The sequence below is a fragment of the Myotis lucifugus genome, unplaced genomic scaffold, assembly GCF_000147115.1.
Source record: "Myotis lucifugus unplaced genomic scaffold, Myoluc2.0 scaffold_504, whole genome shotgun sequence".
NCBI classification, from domain to species: domain Eukaryota; kingdom Metazoa; phylum Chordata; class Mammalia; order Chiroptera; family Vespertilionidae; genus Myotis; species Myotis lucifugus.
In genome coordinates this window covers 157,828-175,675 of record NW_005871552.1, presented here as the reverse complement: position 1 = coordinate 175,675, position 17,848 = coordinate 157,828, and the positions used below count along the sequence as shown (strand labels likewise).

At 53.2% G+C, this 17,848-nt stretch overlaps 1 long non-coding RNA gene across 1 annotated transcript in view; it reads left to right on the top strand.

Moving 5' to 3' along the window:
- Positions 1-3,764: 3,764 nt before the first annotated feature.
- LOC106694541 overlaps positions 3,765-17,848 on the top strand; it is a 20,273-nt gene continuing 6,189 nt past the window's right edge. The window contains exons 1-2 of the long non-coding RNA XR_002826494.1: positions 3,765-3,990; positions 11,479-12,555. This is a non-coding gene — a long non-coding RNA (uncharacterized LOC106694541). The remainder of the gene's footprint in view (positions 3,991-11,478; positions 12,556-17,848) is intronic.

The following is a 17,848-nucleotide window of genomic DNA, read 5'->3' as shown; positions in this document are numbered from 1 at the left end:
ATTTGGTGATTTGCATATTAGGCTTTTATTATATTAGGATTTTTCAATCCTCACCCAGGATATGTTTTCACTGATTTTTTTTTTATTGATTTCAGAGAGGAAGGGAGAAGGAGAGAGAGATAGAAACATCATTGATGAGGAGAGAGAATCATTGATCGGTTGCCTCCTGCATGCCCCACCTGGGGATCGAACCAGCAACCCAGGCATGTGCCCGTGACTGGAATCGAACCTGGGACCCTTCAGTCCGCAGTCTGCCACTCTATCCACTGAGCCAAACCAGCTGGGGCTTCACTGATCTTTTAGAGAAAAGAGAGAGAGAGAGACAGACAGACAGACACTGATGTGAGAGAGAAACATCAGTCAGATGCCTCCCATAAACACCCTGATTGGAGAATCAAACCTGCATCCTAGGTATGTGCCCTGATTGGGAATCGAGCCCATAACCTTTTGGTATAGGGACAACGCTCCAACCAATGGAGCCACCCGACCAGGGCTTGGGGGCTTTCAAAGTGGAAGATAAAGGCAGGGTCCGGGCTGCCTTCAGTGAGGCCTCACCCAGAGTCCCTTGCTGGTCCCACCAGAGCCTTTTCCTTCTGCATCCAGTCTGACCTGGGGTGATGAGGTGAGCTTCCAGTTCCCGCGCTCAGTGCACTCATGCGGGTGGGGCTCAGCTCCTGCGAGACCCTGAGCCAGTGCTGCACAGGCAGGAGGAGCTATTTCCGCTGCCAGAGAGGCCTGTGCACGTGCTGTACCTGCTGCCTGGACTCCACCCCTCCCACTGGCCCAGTTTTTTTCTCTTTCCAGTGTCAGCTCAGAACCCCACCCCCAAGCCCTCCTCCAGGTAATAATACCAAGAACAACCAACCATCTCCTGAACTCACTCCAACGGCCTTCTTGGTCAGATGTTGTTCAAATTCTAAGAAAAATCGAATTCTGAATTCTGAGCTACCTATGAATTTGGCAAACTGGTTTCCTACCCCAGGACTGAGAACAACAAGAGAAGAAACCCAAAACATCATTCTGAAGCTGCGGGAAGATCAGAACAAGGAGGGGAAAGATGTGTGAAGACACAACAGAAACATCTTTAGCGGGAGGAACAGAACAAGATGCCAACAGTAGCTCAGAGCGACCATTTATGCTGCTTGTCCGAATGGCCTTCAGACACTGAGTGACTCTCTACACTGGGAATAGCTGGAGCGCTCACTACGCAGAGTGATTTGGAAATGTTAACACTTGTATACATGTCATATAATTAATTTCCAGTGGAGCATGTATTAACTACCAGGCTAAATATGTTAATGAGGCCAAATTTTCCAGCATGTGTAATTATTTTTTTCACTTGTTAGGAATCTTTTGTTATGTGTTTTCTGTTCGTAGTACTTGAAACTGCAACTTCTAAACACAGAATAAATAAAAAGAAAATATGTACAGGAGGAAATGGGGAAAAAAATTGCCCCAAACCCCCTACTCGAACTTTGTCTCATTTAATCCCCCTAAAAGTCCTATACGGCAGCTATTATAATTTCTACTTTACAGATGGGGAAACTGAGGCCCAGAAAGGCTAAGCAGTGTCCAGCGTCACCCAGTTGGTGAGAAGTGGACAAGGGGACAACGAGGACAGTGCCGCCTTGATGGAGACAGAACCCAAGTGAGACCGGCAGGGAGGGCCCAGGTGGGACATCCCTGGCCTGCCTTGGTCTCTCATGAATCCCTGAGCCATGGCAGCTGGGCTCCAGACCACAGTGGCCGCATGGTAATCACCTACTGACTTGGGTCTCTCCCTGGGACCATGAATTCCTCGAGGGCAGGGACCTGTCCTGTCTGCCACTGTGGCCTCAGCATCAGCTCTGTACCTGGCACATGAAGGGCAAGCAAGCAGTAGTTCAGTGAATAACTGGCCTCTAAGCCTCAGTCTTCTCATCTGAACAATGGGGTGGGTTTGGAAAGATAGCATACTTCAGGTGCTTAGCACATAGTAGGTCCTCAGAAAAAAAAAATGAGGACTAATACTTATCAGTGATCAGCCCTGTGCCTTAGAGGGGTCTGATCTATTCCCCTGTGGCCACATTTCCCCTCCAAGTTGCTATGAAAGAAACCATCCTCTAGGGGTCCCCCAGCCCAGAGTGAACCCAGGGACCCACACAGCAGCCATTCTTGCCTCCCCTTGAGCAGGGTCCTCCAGGCTTCTGGAATTAGGGTTCAACAAGGGAGAAGGGACATGAGCAATGTCCGTGGGTCAACATTTTGTGTAGCGCATGAAAGCCAGGACCACCCTTCCCTGCCCCATGGCGGGGAGGGGGGGGGTGGGGGGGGCGGGGGGGCGGGAACAGGTAGGAGTGTCACTGGTGCAGAAGAGGGGGGGGGCTGACTGGCTTACTCTCTGGCTGGGGTCCCTGGGACCATCCTGATGGCATCAGGAGTGCCCGCTGGGTTGGGTGATGTGTTTTCTGAGTGTGACACCCGTCGGCCAACAGAGGACAGCACATACATTTTTTATGATCTTGGGAAGCTCAGTCCGGTCACGTTCACTTGAAAAAAGGCTGGGCGGTCAAGGGGACAAGTCATGTCTCAGTTGTTTGGATCATCGATAGGCAGGAGGGGACCCTTCTGCCCTGATCTGGAGGTCCCTGGGCAAGGGCTGCAGGTGGGGCAGACTTCAGGAGGTGGCTGAGTATTGGGGGGGCAGGGGGAGGGGTGCTTTACTGTTGGAACCTTATGTACTTTATGGAGGGGGAGTACCTCCTGGGGGAGGGGGCAGCTGTCAGCGCCAGAGGCCAGATCTTTGCCAGGGGGAGAGGGCAACCTCATGCCCCACCCCAAATTTCCCAAGTATCTCTCAGAGCCTGGCGCTGTGAACGCGGCGGTAAAGCGACATTAGCATGGGGAAGGGGACGCACAGCGTTATCTTTGGGCCTGCAGGGGAGTTGGTATTTGGGGGAGTTCTTGGGAAGAGAGGATGTCAGTCCTGTTTCAAACCGGAGGCTTCCAGGGGACTCTGGTCTTCCCCAAGGAGGTTAGAGGCCACCAAGGGGTGGGTGGCGGGTGTGGGACAGTCTGGGTGCTGCTCAACTTCCACTGTTTGTCCATGGGGGGTAGGGGGAGTGTTGGAAATGGGCGGAAGGGCTAAAGCACCTGCTGGCACTGGCACTGGTGTTCCCGAAAGGAGGAGGCAGCTCGGGGGGCGGGTCTGAATCTTAAGTAGATGTGTCCCCATTCGGGCACCCCTACACCCCCATCTGAAGGATCCCTGGAGCGCACTTGGAGGAATCCTGCGCACCCCCAGGATGGATCCCAGCCTGGACTCCCTCCTCCTGCCTCCGCCCAGCCAAGTGGGGCATGTCCCCCCTCTCCCATCGCCCCCCAGTTTGGAGAACCCCAGTCTGTCCCCACGGGTCCAGGCTGACGTCGTCCCCTCCGCATTTCTAGGAATGCCCCTGTCCGCTGACTATATTTGGAGAGGGTTTCGAGGAAGGCACCCCGGGTCCCAGCCACAGCCCCCACCCCAGGCAGGGAGCGCGCTCAGCCGCAGGTTCTCGCCCTCTCTCTCCGACCCGGGGGGAGAAGCCGCCCCGCGGAAAATCAACAACGCCGCTTTCCAGACGGCAACTGGGCCGGCCAGCCCCCGCCCGCGGCAAAGGCGTGGGGGGGGACGGAAGGGGCCGGCCCGAAGGGGAAATGGGGCGGGTTTTTGGTGCCGGGAAGGGGGGAGGGAGAGAGGCCCCCCTTCCCCCCTTTTTTGGAGGGGGGGGTTTCCTTAGCCCCCCCTCCCCGCCCCCCATCACTTGGCTCTCGTCTGGGCGGGGAGGGATTTTTTTCTGGAAGTCTGCCCCCCACCCCACGGAGCAGGATTTGAGCCTGGGCTCCAATCTGGGCGGAGGCTGCAGGGCCCGCGGGGCACCCCCACCCCCCACCGCTCCGCGCACGCCTCCCCAGAGCCCCGAAAGGCGCAGCCCCAGGGGGCCTCCTGCACCCCCGGAGGAGGCAGCGGCGGTGAGTCTCCCCCTCTCCCTCCATGGCACCCCTCCCCCGGGCGAGGGCAGGGGCCGCGGCAGGTGGGTGCCCAGGCCCGTGGAGCGAGGAGGGGTGCGGGGCGAACGCCCGGGGGGTGGGTGGGAACCGGAGCGGGGAGGCGGCGGCCGGAGCCTCGCGCGGCTCTCCCGGGACCCGGTGAGACGCTGGTCTGGGCTGCGATCGCCGCCGCCGCCCCCCGAAGCGGTGGGGTGGACCGTCCCCATCCCCCTCCCCGGCTCCCGAGAGGGGAGTGTGAGGCGGGCGGGCGGGGTGGGATGGGGGCGAGGCAGCCCCCCACCTCCCTGGTGCTCGGGCTGGGAAACTAAGGAGGCGGTGGGGAGGGCAGCCACCCCGCCCCCACCCCGGGGAGCCCATCGGGAAACGGACTCGCTGCGTGACCCCGATATCAATGCTGAGCGGAGAGCAGGCCGCCGGCTCGCGGTCCGCGCCCTCCGCGCCCGCCGCTCCACGTGCGCCCGGGGCTGCGCTGGCTCGGATGGGGCCGGCGCCACCCTCCTGGGGACGTCGGGAGAGCCGGGGGGACGGTCCCCCGAGAGTTCCCACCTCCCCGAAGTAAAGTTGGCTGCCCGCTCGCCGCGTCCCTCCCTTCCTCCCGGAGCGGGCGGCCATAGCACGTTGGCTGTAGCTTTCGCCGGGCAGGAGTCAAAGGAAACTAGGTTCCGGGGTGCGGATCGGGGTGCCGGGGCCCGAGACCAACCGAGCTGCTCGGGCAAAAGTTAGGGGAGAGAGAAGCACAAGACATTTTGATTCGGGGGCGGGGGGAGCGGCGGTTCTGGCTTCTCCCGCTTCCAATCCCCTCCCGAGGAGCAGTGGAATGTGCCGCTCAGATCCTCTGAGGACACATCCATATTTATAATTTATTTTTAGGAGAAGTTGTGGAAAAGGGCGGGGGCTTAAGGTGGGGGAGAAAAGGTGTATGTGCGGGGGTGGCCTTTCAGAACCCCGAGGCTAACTGAGCTATTAAGATGCTGATAATTCCCCCCCAATCTGGGCAGGCAGCAAATTTGACTTTAATGAGAGACAATTAAGGGCACGGATAACTAAACTTTAGCTGGATGGAGGTGGGGGTGGAAGTGTACCGGCACCGCAGGCACTCCCTTTGCGCTTTGCTAAAGGACATTTTGGCCGCCCAGAGGCTTACCCGGCAAATTTCAGGCCCAACTGTGGATCTGGGGGCAGGAGAGGGGAAGAAGATCCCCCTATGGGGTGGGCAGATCCGCCCTCTCCCTACCACGATCCCAGCTTTTCCGCGTGATGAACTGTCATGTCTGCAGGAAAACCCTGTCATGATTCCTTCACGTATCCAGGATTCTCCTAAATCCTGCCTCCAACACAGCCCGCCCCCGTGCTGTGAGCTGGGGAGGGGTCACTCCTCCAGAAAGGAGATGTTGAAGGCTGTGGTCCCAGAATCGGGGTTTTGAGGGCGAGATGAGTTTATGTTTTATCCAACTGGCCCACAAAGTCCCGCTTTTGGGGTCATTCTCAACAGCGAGGGACTCAGGTCCCAGCAGCCCCGGGAGAGTGAGGGAGAAAGCTGACAGGCTGCGCCTCTGAAAGTCAGAGGGAAGCGGGGAGGTGTACCACTTGGGGTAAAAGTGAAAGGCTGTGTGTGTGTGTGTGTGTGTGTGTGTGTGTGTGTGTGTGTCAGTTTGTTGAACCTGCTGTGTTTTCCAGGGCCTCTTTGCTCGGAAGGCCAAAAGGAGATATGTGAAGGCAAAAGTACAACCCCTCACCCGCAGTGGTTTGATGAGATGTTTTCATGGACAGGATTTGAAGGAAACGAGTGGCACATTGCTTGCTTGACACCCCCAAAATCAAACAGCGCTGAAACCACGAATCATAATTATATCAGATTTGCCTGCAGATCTGTCAGAGGAGCAGCCCTCTGCTTGCTTCCACGTGGAATCACAATATTTCTTTGCAAGTCCTTGCTGCCTCCCTCTAAGTCGTTTTATAAGAAACTCTGCATTCAGGGAATTTCCAAAGGCAAGGGTGGTGGAGGACAAATGCCCCTCCCAGAACATTAACCTTATTAAGTTGCATTAATTTACACACAACACACACACACACACACACACACACCCCTGACATGTATTTGTAACCTCCAGATATCCTTAAATTTATTTGCAAGCCTGGATTTCAATCAAGTGTGCACAACAGGGAAAGTAAGGTACCTGAAAAAGTTCAGTGCTTAGTGGACAGGGCACATGGACACATAGATGACAGGGGCTGCACTGCCCCGGTCTTAGCAAAAGCACTTCTTGACTTCCAGAGCTCTTGCTCCAGCGAGGCTGGGCGATGGGAAATTGTCCCGCTGTCAAAGGGTGCTTGTGCTTTGCTGAATCGTCACCGCCATCGGAGCTGACTGTCAGATCCTATTTGCTCTGCTAAATAAGGATATCTCGCCAAATTAGCCTTTAATGATACTTCTACAAAGAGGGCGCTTTCTGTGAATTACCCAGGCCGGAACACGGAACGTTACGCCAAGATCCTGAGTTATAATCGCGGCGATGAAGCCGTATGTTGAGATTACTGAATTGTTACGTGTGGAAAATCAGGCAGGATTTAGTATGCTAAATGGGAATGCCGAACGTTTGCTCAGTACAGTCACTGCTTAAATTCAGCCCTCTGAAACCGGGCATGTAATTATATGAATACCTTTAGCAAACTTTCCCCCCACCCCCACCCCCTGAGTCTGGAAACAGGCAAAGCAGTATGATGAAGAGATTATAAATCAGTACTTTGCAAGTGAGAAGTTGTCATTAATTCGGCAAAGAATCACAGCTTCTTTTCATAGTCTTACCACCACCCCTCCCCCCACCCACCAAGGGGAAAAAAACACCTAAACGTGGAACTGATGTACACACTGATTACCTTTTGCCTTTTCTCCTCTGCGTAAAATTTCATTAAGCAGTTGCTATCCCACTCCCCACAAGAAGTGTGGATTTGCGGGGGGGGGGGGGGATAGCAACTCTGAATTTCGTTTTTAGCAATACACAAGCCATAGCGAATCTCACAGGGGGGGAAATATTTCGAAGGAAAAGAATATGGTGTAGCCGGGGGTAAAATTTTTAGAGGTGCTGCTTCAGTGAAACTGATACTTCCTTAAAAATAAGACATGTGTGTATGACTCAAACCAATGAAAGCTGGAAGAGTCCCCACGAGGGACACTCCCTCTATGTCTTGTTTCCCAGGCCCCCCTCCCACCTTATATTAAGAACAGAAAGAAGATTCTTGCCAGATAATAAACTTACAGCTTCCTAATAGGTTGGCTCGCCCTCTTTTAATTGGGATTGTAAATACAGCTATTTCAGACGTGAGGATAGAAATTAGTCTGATGGAAAAGTTAGTCGACTCCGTAGTTACAGCGGGTTGCCAGAAAACAGGGGCACCCGCAAACAAAATAAAACATTGTTGGCTGGAGTTATTGAAGCTGGAAATTTCTGTCTTTCCCAGCGTCCTAAACTCAGGGAAACGTAAAGTCCTTTTTGCTTCTTATTTTTGGAAAGAGGTGAAAATGAACCCTGGATAAAGACACCTACACACACATGATGTAAACAACCGTAGACTTGTCAGGCCCAGTAGCTGCGCAGGCTTTTCAGGCCAAAGGGTGGGTGTTGAAGAGAGTTTGCAAGGAGTGGAATTGGGGGTCCCTTCATCACCCCGAGGCCCCGAGCCCTCCTTGTGGTGTCTTTTCAGATGCTGCTTTCTCGGTGTCCTCAGCTGTAGGGGGCATGAGCAAATATTTAGAAAGCCTGAACGTTTCTGATTTTACGTCATCTTCCTTATATAAAACGTTTGAGCTTAAGGATCCACAAAGCCAAATTGTTGCTCAGTGTCCTTGAATGGCTGCATCAGCCCATGAGAGGGAGACACACCTAGGAAATGGAAACTCATGCTGGTGTCACCAGAAAGCCATTTAAAAAATGCATTGGGATGATGGGGGCAGATTCGGCCTCCGCCGGAGGACCTGGCCCCGGCAGGGAAAGGAGTGCGAGGCTGGCCTGAGCCTTCGGGGAGCCGTGCGGCCTGGTGTGAAAGTTTCCTCTGAGGTGTGCCGAAAGCTAGGCTGTCTTGTTGGAATCATGGGTGAGGTCAGTGCCCAGGCCTGTTGGCATCTCTGCCTAAGACAGCCTGGACTGCTGCCAGCGCAGGCCTGAGCGTGGCCTCAGAGCCACTGCTGGAGCCCAAACAAGCCCCAGGCAGGTGCCTGGGGGTCTCTCCTCCTGGGACCCAGCCCGCAGCATTTCTTGGCCAGAAGGGGGGTGCTGGGCTCCCAGGGCAGCCTCCTCTGAGACGCTACAGGGTTCACTGTCCAGTTACCACGTGGGCTCGGGTGAGGGCAGAACCCACTTTGTGAAATAAGCACAGTCTCCCAAATGCTCGAAGGGAGACAGAGGGGGTGGTCCTAAGGGCTCCGAGCAAATCTGCCTCCAGTCTTGAAGGTTCCGGGGCAGAGCTGTACTTTTGCAGCCCAGGCTGAGGCTCTCTGCTCTCTAGCAACAGGGCTCCCCAGTGATCCTGCCCTGGGCGGGGGGGTGAGGGGGTGAGGCCCAGGGGCAGCAACAAAGCACACACACAGCTAAGCCACCTGCAAGCTACCTGTGTGTGTTTGCCCCTGTCTTCTCCGGCCAGTGGGCCTCTCACCCACCAGGCGCTGAGCCCTCTTATCACAGGGAAACCTGGGAAGGAAGGCAAGGTTGTAGCCTTAGAGTGGGGAGAAGGCTTTGGGGGACCATCGGTGGGCCAGCTAGGCAGATGAGGGGACATCCGTCTGAGCCCCCCTGGGAGGGTGCCCCGGAGAGAGCTGGATGAGCATTCTGGGAGAGAAGCAGCAGGAACCCGCTTGGGGAAGGAAGTTGCATCCAGCTCTGAGTCAGCCATTCCCACGGGACTCCCATTGGCCCCAGTAACTGGACACCAGGCCACCAAAAGGCCTCGTGGGCTCCTGATTGCATCTTAGAATGGCACTAAAAGGTCCAGACTGGGCACTCGCAGGCCAGGCCATATTTAGCCTTAGGTTCACCCAACGAATATTTTAGGTGCTGCTTGAAAGAAGAGATCTGGTTGCTGGCTGTCACATGGCCAGTGTAGACTTGCTCCCTCGCAGGCCTGGCCCAGACGGCCGGCCGGGTGCTCACTGGCATCTGTGCCGGAGACCCAGAGCCACGTGACAGGTGCCAAGGAGCCAGCGAGCGCCCGGGTAGTTGGTTCTGTGTCGGGAAGCTTTTCGCCCCATTTTCATTCTGTTGGTGATAAGGACGCCTCCATTCACAGAACTCACAGAGGCTGTTTTGAGTCCCTGTCTCCTGCGATGGCCCAGTGTGATGGCCCAGTGTGATAGGCCAGCTTGCTGAGTGAGCAGCCTCCTCCTCCGGTGTCAGTGACGGTGGGAGGGGTTAACCCTTTCACAGCCGAGGGTGCTGGTGGGCACAGGGGCCCTGCCTGTGGAGACCTCAGGGCCCACGTGCCCCATGGGAGCCACTGCCCCGGACTCCTTCCTTAGCCTCAGTCGTTAGTGGTGGGCCCGGAGGGATGGTGTGTGACCCTGAGCAGTGATTTTCGGGCCTTTTTGCCCCACCAGTGACAACCTCTAGTCTCCCCTAATCAAGTCTTCACCCTCTGTTGGTTGGACGGCTGTGGAAACTGCTGCTCGCTTTCCAGATATTTTCATCCAGGTTTCCCACCTTCCCGGGGAGGAGGTCTGATGGAGTCCTGGCTCACTTAGATCATTAGTGAGAGTTTGGAATAACCGTTGGGGTCTTGGGGAACGTCGCAGGGTCCGGCAAGGGCCTGGCATTGGGGAATGACCCCTGGAACCTGCTCTGAGGTTCCAGATCCTGGTTTTCTGGGCACAGACCTGGTTTTCTGGGCACAGAGGCGGCACATCTGCGTTGAAGCCGCTGTGTGGAGACGCGCTTAGCCAAATATCAGCCAATCATGATCAGCCTTCGGGGGCCTGGGTGGAGCCACCGTACACCACGAAAGCCTTGGCTTGTTGCAAGTTTGCTCTAACGTTGTACATTTTTTCCTTTTTAGTTTTGGCTCTTGGTGCTCAGAGAGCCACCACTTCCTGCCCAGCTGGTTCATTACCGCAGGGAAAATGAGGGACTTTTGGGGGCAGATGTGTTTCCATTCCACTATCATAATGCCCCTAAAAATCCTTATTGCTCTTGCAGTATTCCTCGGGGGGCCCTGGGCTGGCCCCGGACGGCTGGGAAGACGGCAGGTCTGAGTTCCTCCAGCAACTAAAGGAAGAGAGGAGATGCCCTCCCCACCCCCACCCCATTCCCTCCTCTGGTCTCTGACAGATCTCCCCTCACGGTGCTCAGATGGTTACCACCATCCACAGACACGGGTGGCTACACATGCTGTCTGCCCTGCAGGCACAGGATGTTGGAGATCGGGCCTGGGAAGAAACGGGGTGGCTATGGCTACTGTCTGCATTTGCGTGGGGTTCCTGGGGGGAGGTGGGGAAAGTGGGAAGGAAACAGGTGCTACCTGTTGGACAAGGTGAATTTCATACTCTGCCTGGTGCCTTCCAGCAGGGCCTCTGGGATCCTCGCCTTGGCAAGGGCCCTGGGCAGTGCTGGCTTGCTCACCTGCAACCTGAGACAGACCACTGTCCCACTCCCTGCCTCGGTTTCCCTATCGGCCAAGGGAGGGGCAACAGCCCCTGCTCTGGTCCCAAAGGGATCTTGGTTGTTCCCAATGTTACAATGAGTTCAAGTTGGTTTACCAGCTGCGAAGGCGCTTTGGAAATGGGGCCGTTAAAGCATCCAGCATGGAAGGTATTAGTGCTAGCATTTAGTTATTGGCGCGTGCCAAGTTTGCCAAGACAACTCACGGGAGGGGAGACTGCAGCCCACAGAAGCTCTGGTTTCTGGAATCAGCCACCCCCAGCTCTGTGTCACCCCAGGCAAGTGACTCAGTCTCTCTGAGCCCTCATTTCTCATATACGAAACCCACTTTTAGGAATAGAAGCTTCCCAAGTCTGTGGCACCTGGCTAAATTATTCTAACAGGTATTTGTTTGAAGAGCTCATTTCTATTCGTGGCAACCGATTGGTTTTCAATTTCAGGTAGAGATAGAAGCCCGCCCCTTTTTTTTTACATCAGTTTATGTAAGTGAAAAAGGGTGAGTTGCTTGAAAGAAGAATATTAAACAAATACAGGCGGTATGGAGGATGGAGCAGAAGTCAAGATGGTAGCTTGGTAAAGTTTCCTAGGTCCACTTACTTTAGAGTCCTTTTTTGCTTTAGGGATTTTCAGGATGACCCCGTGTAGTTGGGGTGGGGAGGGGTGTGCTCCGCCCTGACAACCTGGGTGTCACTTGTCTTCCCTTGATGGAGTGGGCCCACCCCTTCCTTGCTCGCCAGCATCAGTGAGACCCCTCAGACCTTGGCCCCTACACCCACCCATAGCTCTTATTTGTCTCTTATTTCAGGACCATGATGCCCCAGTGCCCTCTTTCCCGGCCAAGGCACCTTCTCAGTGAAATGGGGGGAATATTAAACCCTCCGTGTCAGAGCAGGGGCTCAATCAGGCAGCTCTGATGGGTCCCAAAGGGCACCAGCAGCCCTGGGATGGGCAGGGGGCACAGCAGTGCCCTCGGCTTGGAGGGGGGCTCCCCCTGTGCCTGGCCGGGGCACCAGCTCCCCGCCCACTCCTGGGATAGTGGCTTGGAGAGGAAGCAGTAAGCGCTGGGTCCCCGCTGGGCAGGGGCAGACTCCAGTTTCACTTTCTGCTGTGTCATGGGGTGGGGGGTGGCATCGGGGCCCAGCTGGCCAGCTGGGGCGGGCACCTAGACAGCTGCCAGCCCAGCTGCCAGAGCACAACCCACACCCACTCCTGCCCAGCAGCCTGCCAGAATAGGGGTTGGGCCCTCGGGCCACCCCTTAACTGCCTCTCCCCACAAAGTGGGGAGAACCTCAAGTGAGAAAAGCCAGGTGACGGGGTGAAATGGTTCCTGTTGATTCTAGATGAGAGCTCCCTGACCGGACACCTGCTTCCTGCCTCCCTTCGCTGGGCACATGTCTGCTGAGGACCTACTGTGTGCCAAGCTCTGTGACAGGTGCCAGGGGTACACCAGGGAGCAAGACAGACCCTGCCCTCTTGGGGCTCCCAGTTGAGTCGGGGGGAGACAGACGAAAGTGTAAGCAAAGAAAGAAAGAATCCCCTGTTGTGGGGAAAGTTCCACACTGTAGGCTTGGCGTTAGCATCTCAGGGAGGGGCGTGCATACATGCCTGTCTATGCACATGTGCGTGTCAGCAATGTGTCAGCTCCGGGGACACACAGCTAGATGAAGAGCACAGACCTGGGGGCCAGATGTCCCCTGTTTGAATCTGGACTCTTTCACTGACGGGTGTGTGAACTCAGGTGACCTCAGGCAAGTCCCCGCTCCTGAGTTCCCCTGTCTGGGTGCTGGAGTACAAGTGTCTCCATGACAGAGCTGCAGTGAGGATGAACTAAGCGAACATCCCTAAAGACGAAGGGCTGTGCCTGGCTCCGACCATGTGCTAGGTAAGTCTCAGCTCTTATCTAAGAATAATAAATGTGCACTGTTCTTCTAGGAGGCAATGCGGCTGTCCCCGCAGGCTGAGCGCACTGGTAAGATGGTGAGTCCTTCCTCCTCGCTCAGCACTTCCCATGCCTGGTCTCACGGAATGGCCACAACCAACCCGCAGCTGGGCCTGTTCAGATGAGGAAACTGAGGCGCAGGCAGGTGAAGAAATGTGCCTAGTGGTACCCAGCTGGAAAGGCCTTTGACCCCGGCTGCAGGGCCGGCTTCAGGGTTAGGGGCCCTGCACTTGCTTGAATGCTCTGCTGTTGTCATCTTGAAATTCTTAATCATTTTGGAACCAGGCGCTCCGGGTTTTCGTTTGGCAAATTATGGAGCCAGTCTTGCCCGGATCTGACTTACTCCAAATCTGCCACTCTTACCTCCCACCATCAGGCAGCCAGGTCCAGAGTCGTTTTTTCAGAATATCAATACAGTGTTTAGTGTGGGACTGAAATTCTGGGGAGAAAATGAAGATTTATTATGGGGCCGAATTATCCAAGTATGTATTTGTTTGTCTGTGGCCCCTATTAGAACACGGGCAGGGATGTTGCCAAGGTCAAGAACCCCAACTCATTCATAGTTATATCCTCAGGGCCTAGCATGTATTAGCTGCTCAGTTAATAGATGTGATACAATCAATGAATGGGAGGTTGACCAATCTCTGGAACCAAACCTATTTAAAGGACCCCTTCCAGGAAAGCAGGTTGTTAGGGTGGTCCCTGGCCACCTCAGCAGGCTTCTGGACACCCCCTGACGGGTGTGGAGACACAGGTTTCTTTCCTCTCCCCGACCCAACATGAGTGGTTAAAGGCATGTGGTCCTGGATTCCTGTGCATCTGTTATTGGGGGAAGTGCAGTGTTCAGCTGAAAGAATACCCAGGTTTTTGTTCTGGGCAGGTTCAAGTCCCAGCCAGGGGTCAGGGAGCACAATTTCCTGAACAGCTTATTGAAAGGGGTTGAATTTTTGGATTAAATGTCCTTTTTCCTCTGAAATTAGAGTTCTTACAGTCTCGAAGCTCCAAATTATAAATATTACTGAGAAGCAAAGAATCATTTCAAAAGCCTTTAAGAGATTTATAACAATAATAAACATGCAGACGTGTTTTGTTTTGTTTTTGCCAACGATTTGCATAGGCATTGTCTCCATTGCTTCAGCTAACCCTGTGAAGCAGGAGTTACTGTCCTCATTTCCTAAACGTTATAAGCACCAGCATATATTGAGCACCAGGCACTTTACACATATCAAGTCATGTTAGTTGCACAAGCAACATATAAAGGAGGCACTATTATTATTATCTCTGGCTCTCTGATGAGAAACACGCTTAGAGAGAGGAACTGACATGTCCGAGGTCACACATCCAGCATGTGGTAGGCTGGGCTTCAAGCCCACATCTATCCCAGGGGCCAGCAGCTAAGTATTTTAGGCTCTGCAGGCCACATGGTCTCTGTCCAGCTATTCCACTCTGCCACCGTAACAAGAAACCAGCCATAGATAAACACATGTAAAGGAACAGATGGGTCCGTGCGTTCCCATAAAACTTTATTTACAAAATGCAGGAAGTGGGCCACATTTCGCCCACAGACTATAGTTTGCCCACCACGTTCCAGATCCAAAAACCTGCCTTTCTCTTAGGAAGAACCTGGCCCTGGCAACATTCTTTGCCAGCCCCTCTCCCCACCTGTGAGGTGACTAAGTTACATTTCAGAACAAAGACCACTGGCTCTGGAGCGTTCCCGTGGGCCTCCCCTTCCTTGAAGGAATTAGGGAGCTCTTGGAATTCACCACTGCTTAGACCCGTGGTCGGCAAACTGCGGCTCGAGAGCCACATGCGGCTCTTTGGCCCCTTGAGTGTGGCTCTTCCTAAGCCTTAGGAGTACCCTAATTAAGTTAATAACAATGTACCTACCTATATAGTTTAAGTTTAAAAAATTGGGCTCTCAAAAGAAATTTCAATCGTTGTACTGTTGATATTTGGCTCTGTTGACTAATGAGTTTGCCGACCACTGGCTTAGACTTACTAGTGACTGCTATGATGGAATACCATGGGGATTTTAAATTGTAATTTTATTATCTGTCAACTTTGAAAGGGGAAAGTGTTGTAGTGAAAGGAAAACCCTCAGTGGGGGCACTTAGGCTGTGGAACGGTCACCTCTTCAGAGAAGGAAAAATATCTTAAGACACAAAAAAGGTAACCGCAAGTGGATGGCAATTGGGTATGTGGGACGGGGGGGGGGGGGAGCGGGGGCAATTTCCCCAACAGGCCAGAAGCTGGAGCTTAAGGATTCCTGTCAAGAGGATGGGGGAGGGCATGATTTTTAAAAACAGTTTTATTGAGATATGGTTCATGAACCATACAGTTCATCCATCTAAAGTATATAATCCAGTGGCTTGGAGTGTATCCAGATGTAGGCAACGTTCATGGCAATCAATTTTAGAACATTTTTATCACCTCGAAGAGGAACTCCGTACCCTTTGGCATTGCCCTCACCCCTGAACCTCCAATGCACCCCACCCCCACCCTAAGCAAGCACTGATCTATTTTCTGTCTCTGTGGATTTGATACTTCATGTAAATGGAATCATAAGTATGTGATCCTTTGAGACTGGTTTCTTCCACTTAGCACAGTGCTCTCAAGGTTCACCCATGCAACAGTACATTTTAGAACGGCATTCCTTTTAATAGCCAAATAACAGCCACGTTTTGATTTATCCATTTGTCAGTTGGTAGACATGTCAATTGTTTTCACTTTTTGGCTTTCCTGAATAATGCAGCTGTGAACATTCCTGTGTGACTTTTTGTGTGGACATCCATTTTCATTTCTCTTGGGTCTATACCTAGGAGTGGAATTGCAAGGTCATACGGTAACTCCACATTTAACTTTCTGAGGAACTGTCAGAGGCACGTCTTATATTGCTTTTTCCGATTTTGTATTCTGGAAATTTCCTGTTACTGGAAACAGAGAAAACACAGTGACAAGCACCCCATACTCATCATCCAGGTTCAACAATTATCAACCTTCCGTCAGTCTTGATTCTCCAGCCTGTCCTTCTCCCCTTTGTTTCCCACTAAGGAGTTGAAGCCAGTTTAAACACCTCATTTTATGTTGTTAATTTGGCTAAAATGCCTTTTGCCTCAAACCATCCGTTCGGGTCTCCTACACCCACATCCTTGTGTGGATGGAATTTGGGGAGAACGGAGGAATCAAAAACAGTCTCCAGTGGATCCGTGTGGGGTGGAAAAGGAATAGCTTCTGAGTGAAACAGGACGGGTGACATCATTTGCAAAATGAAAATGTGGAGCCCTTCATTCAAAAACTAATAATGTGTTTAAAATGACAAGAGCAGAGCATAAAACCAAACGTTGGCCCTGTGCAACTGTTCAGGCCACATGCCCATGAGACCAGCAAAAGGCTGCCCAAGCAGAACTGATTCATTGGACACAGGAATTTAGAGCCTTTGGTGCCTAGGAGAGACATACGTACCCGTCACCCCCAATCCCTGGAAAAGTTCTAAGGAAAGTTGGGTCTCCCGTGGAATGTGGGACAGGGTTCAAACCTATTGCATTTGAGTCTCCAAAAAATTAGATGACCCCAGCTGACATGTGGGTTATAAGTACTTTAAAAAAAATAGCCACTTGTCTTAAGCCTTCTTCCCTAAGAGCCGACAGTTGTTTGACTTGGCCACACCATTGTGTCCTGGACGCGGAGTGTACTCTGATACCACAGCAAATAATAGGCCTGCAGTCTTCACCACAGAGGCCCGCTGGTCAGCAAACAACCCGGAGCTACAGGGGGACCAGAAATGCCCATTAGAGGCAGGTGGCCTGGCAGACATTGGCAACCAGGCATGGCACCCAACCCCTCCCAGCTCAGACACAGCTCCAATATCCTTCTCACAGAGTAGCCTCTACCCACCCATTGGACCTTAGTTCCTGCACTTATCTAGATTCTCAGCTCAAGAAGGCAGAAGCTCCCAGCCTTTAGTGCACCCAAGGCTGCACTTACACTAACAACCTTGTCACGACTGGGAAGAGGGAGGAGAGAACAGATAAGGAGGTTGCAGCTCCTCCTCTTCTCCAGGACATTCAATGAATGTTCATTCATTCCATCAGTGATTTGAGTACCGACTACACATAAGGGACTGTGTACTGGGTATGAGCAGTGTAGTAACCAAGACAGGCACAGCTCCTCCCCAGAGGCAGGAGAGGCCATCGTAAACCAAAGATGAACAAAACATTGTAAGTGTGATTAAAATAATTACGTGACAATTACAAAAGCAACTACAACAATCAGGTCTGAGTACATTCTGGCAGCTCTGGGGTTTATAGACAGCCAGCGCGATTCTTAAAGCAAAGCCCGGAGAAGGCAACAGAGGTAGGTGGTTCTGTTTTCGCTTTTGCTTTTTTCCTGCCAGCACTTTCTCTCCCACTTCCTGTAACAGATGTGACACCCCGTGGGAATGGCGGAAGAAGGCCTGGGAACACCCATCCCTCAGCTACAGTCAGGGTCCAGGTGTGGACACCTGAACACCCATCCCTCAGCTACAGTCAGGGTCCAGGTGTGGACACCTGACCCAATACCACTAATCACAGCAGCCCCCTCTGAGCCCAGCCACAGTGCTTGCTCCAGGTGTGGTCATGTGACCCAAGCAAGGCCAATCCAGGATTGTCCTAACTGGAGCTGGTGGGAAGGTTGCTTTTCCTCCTCTCCAGTATCCAGAGCTACCTATGCCCCAGATATTGAGGCCAGTGAGCAGAGGGGAGCATAAATGTGAGATGGAATGGAGGAGAGAGGTGGGAGTAGGAGAGAGACTAGTGCTGCATTCTGAGCCCAGAGCCTTCCAGTCCCTGGATCAGCTCAGGCTCTCCCTTCTTCATCATAGCTACCCGAGTGAGTAAACCACCCACCCCCCCCCATTCTACCCCAATAAGATCAACTTTGGCTTCTGTGTGGCCCAAAGCATCCCAATTCCAGAATTGGGGACTATTTCCCTCTTCGTGGATTGTGTGGCACTGAAGGGGTAGGCTATCCTCAGAGCTCATTCTCCCCTAGGTGTGCCTGCTGTACTTGAGAATACAAGAATCCCTAGACACACGTCCATGTGCCCCTCCCAGTTAATTTCCCACGGAAACAGAGCTAAAGACTGCCGCCCCCCCTGTTCCTGCTTGTCTCCATCTCCCAGAACCCATCCCCACACACCCCTCATCTCCCACCCTGGTCTCCACCATGGACAGAAGCACGAAGCTTGTCCTGG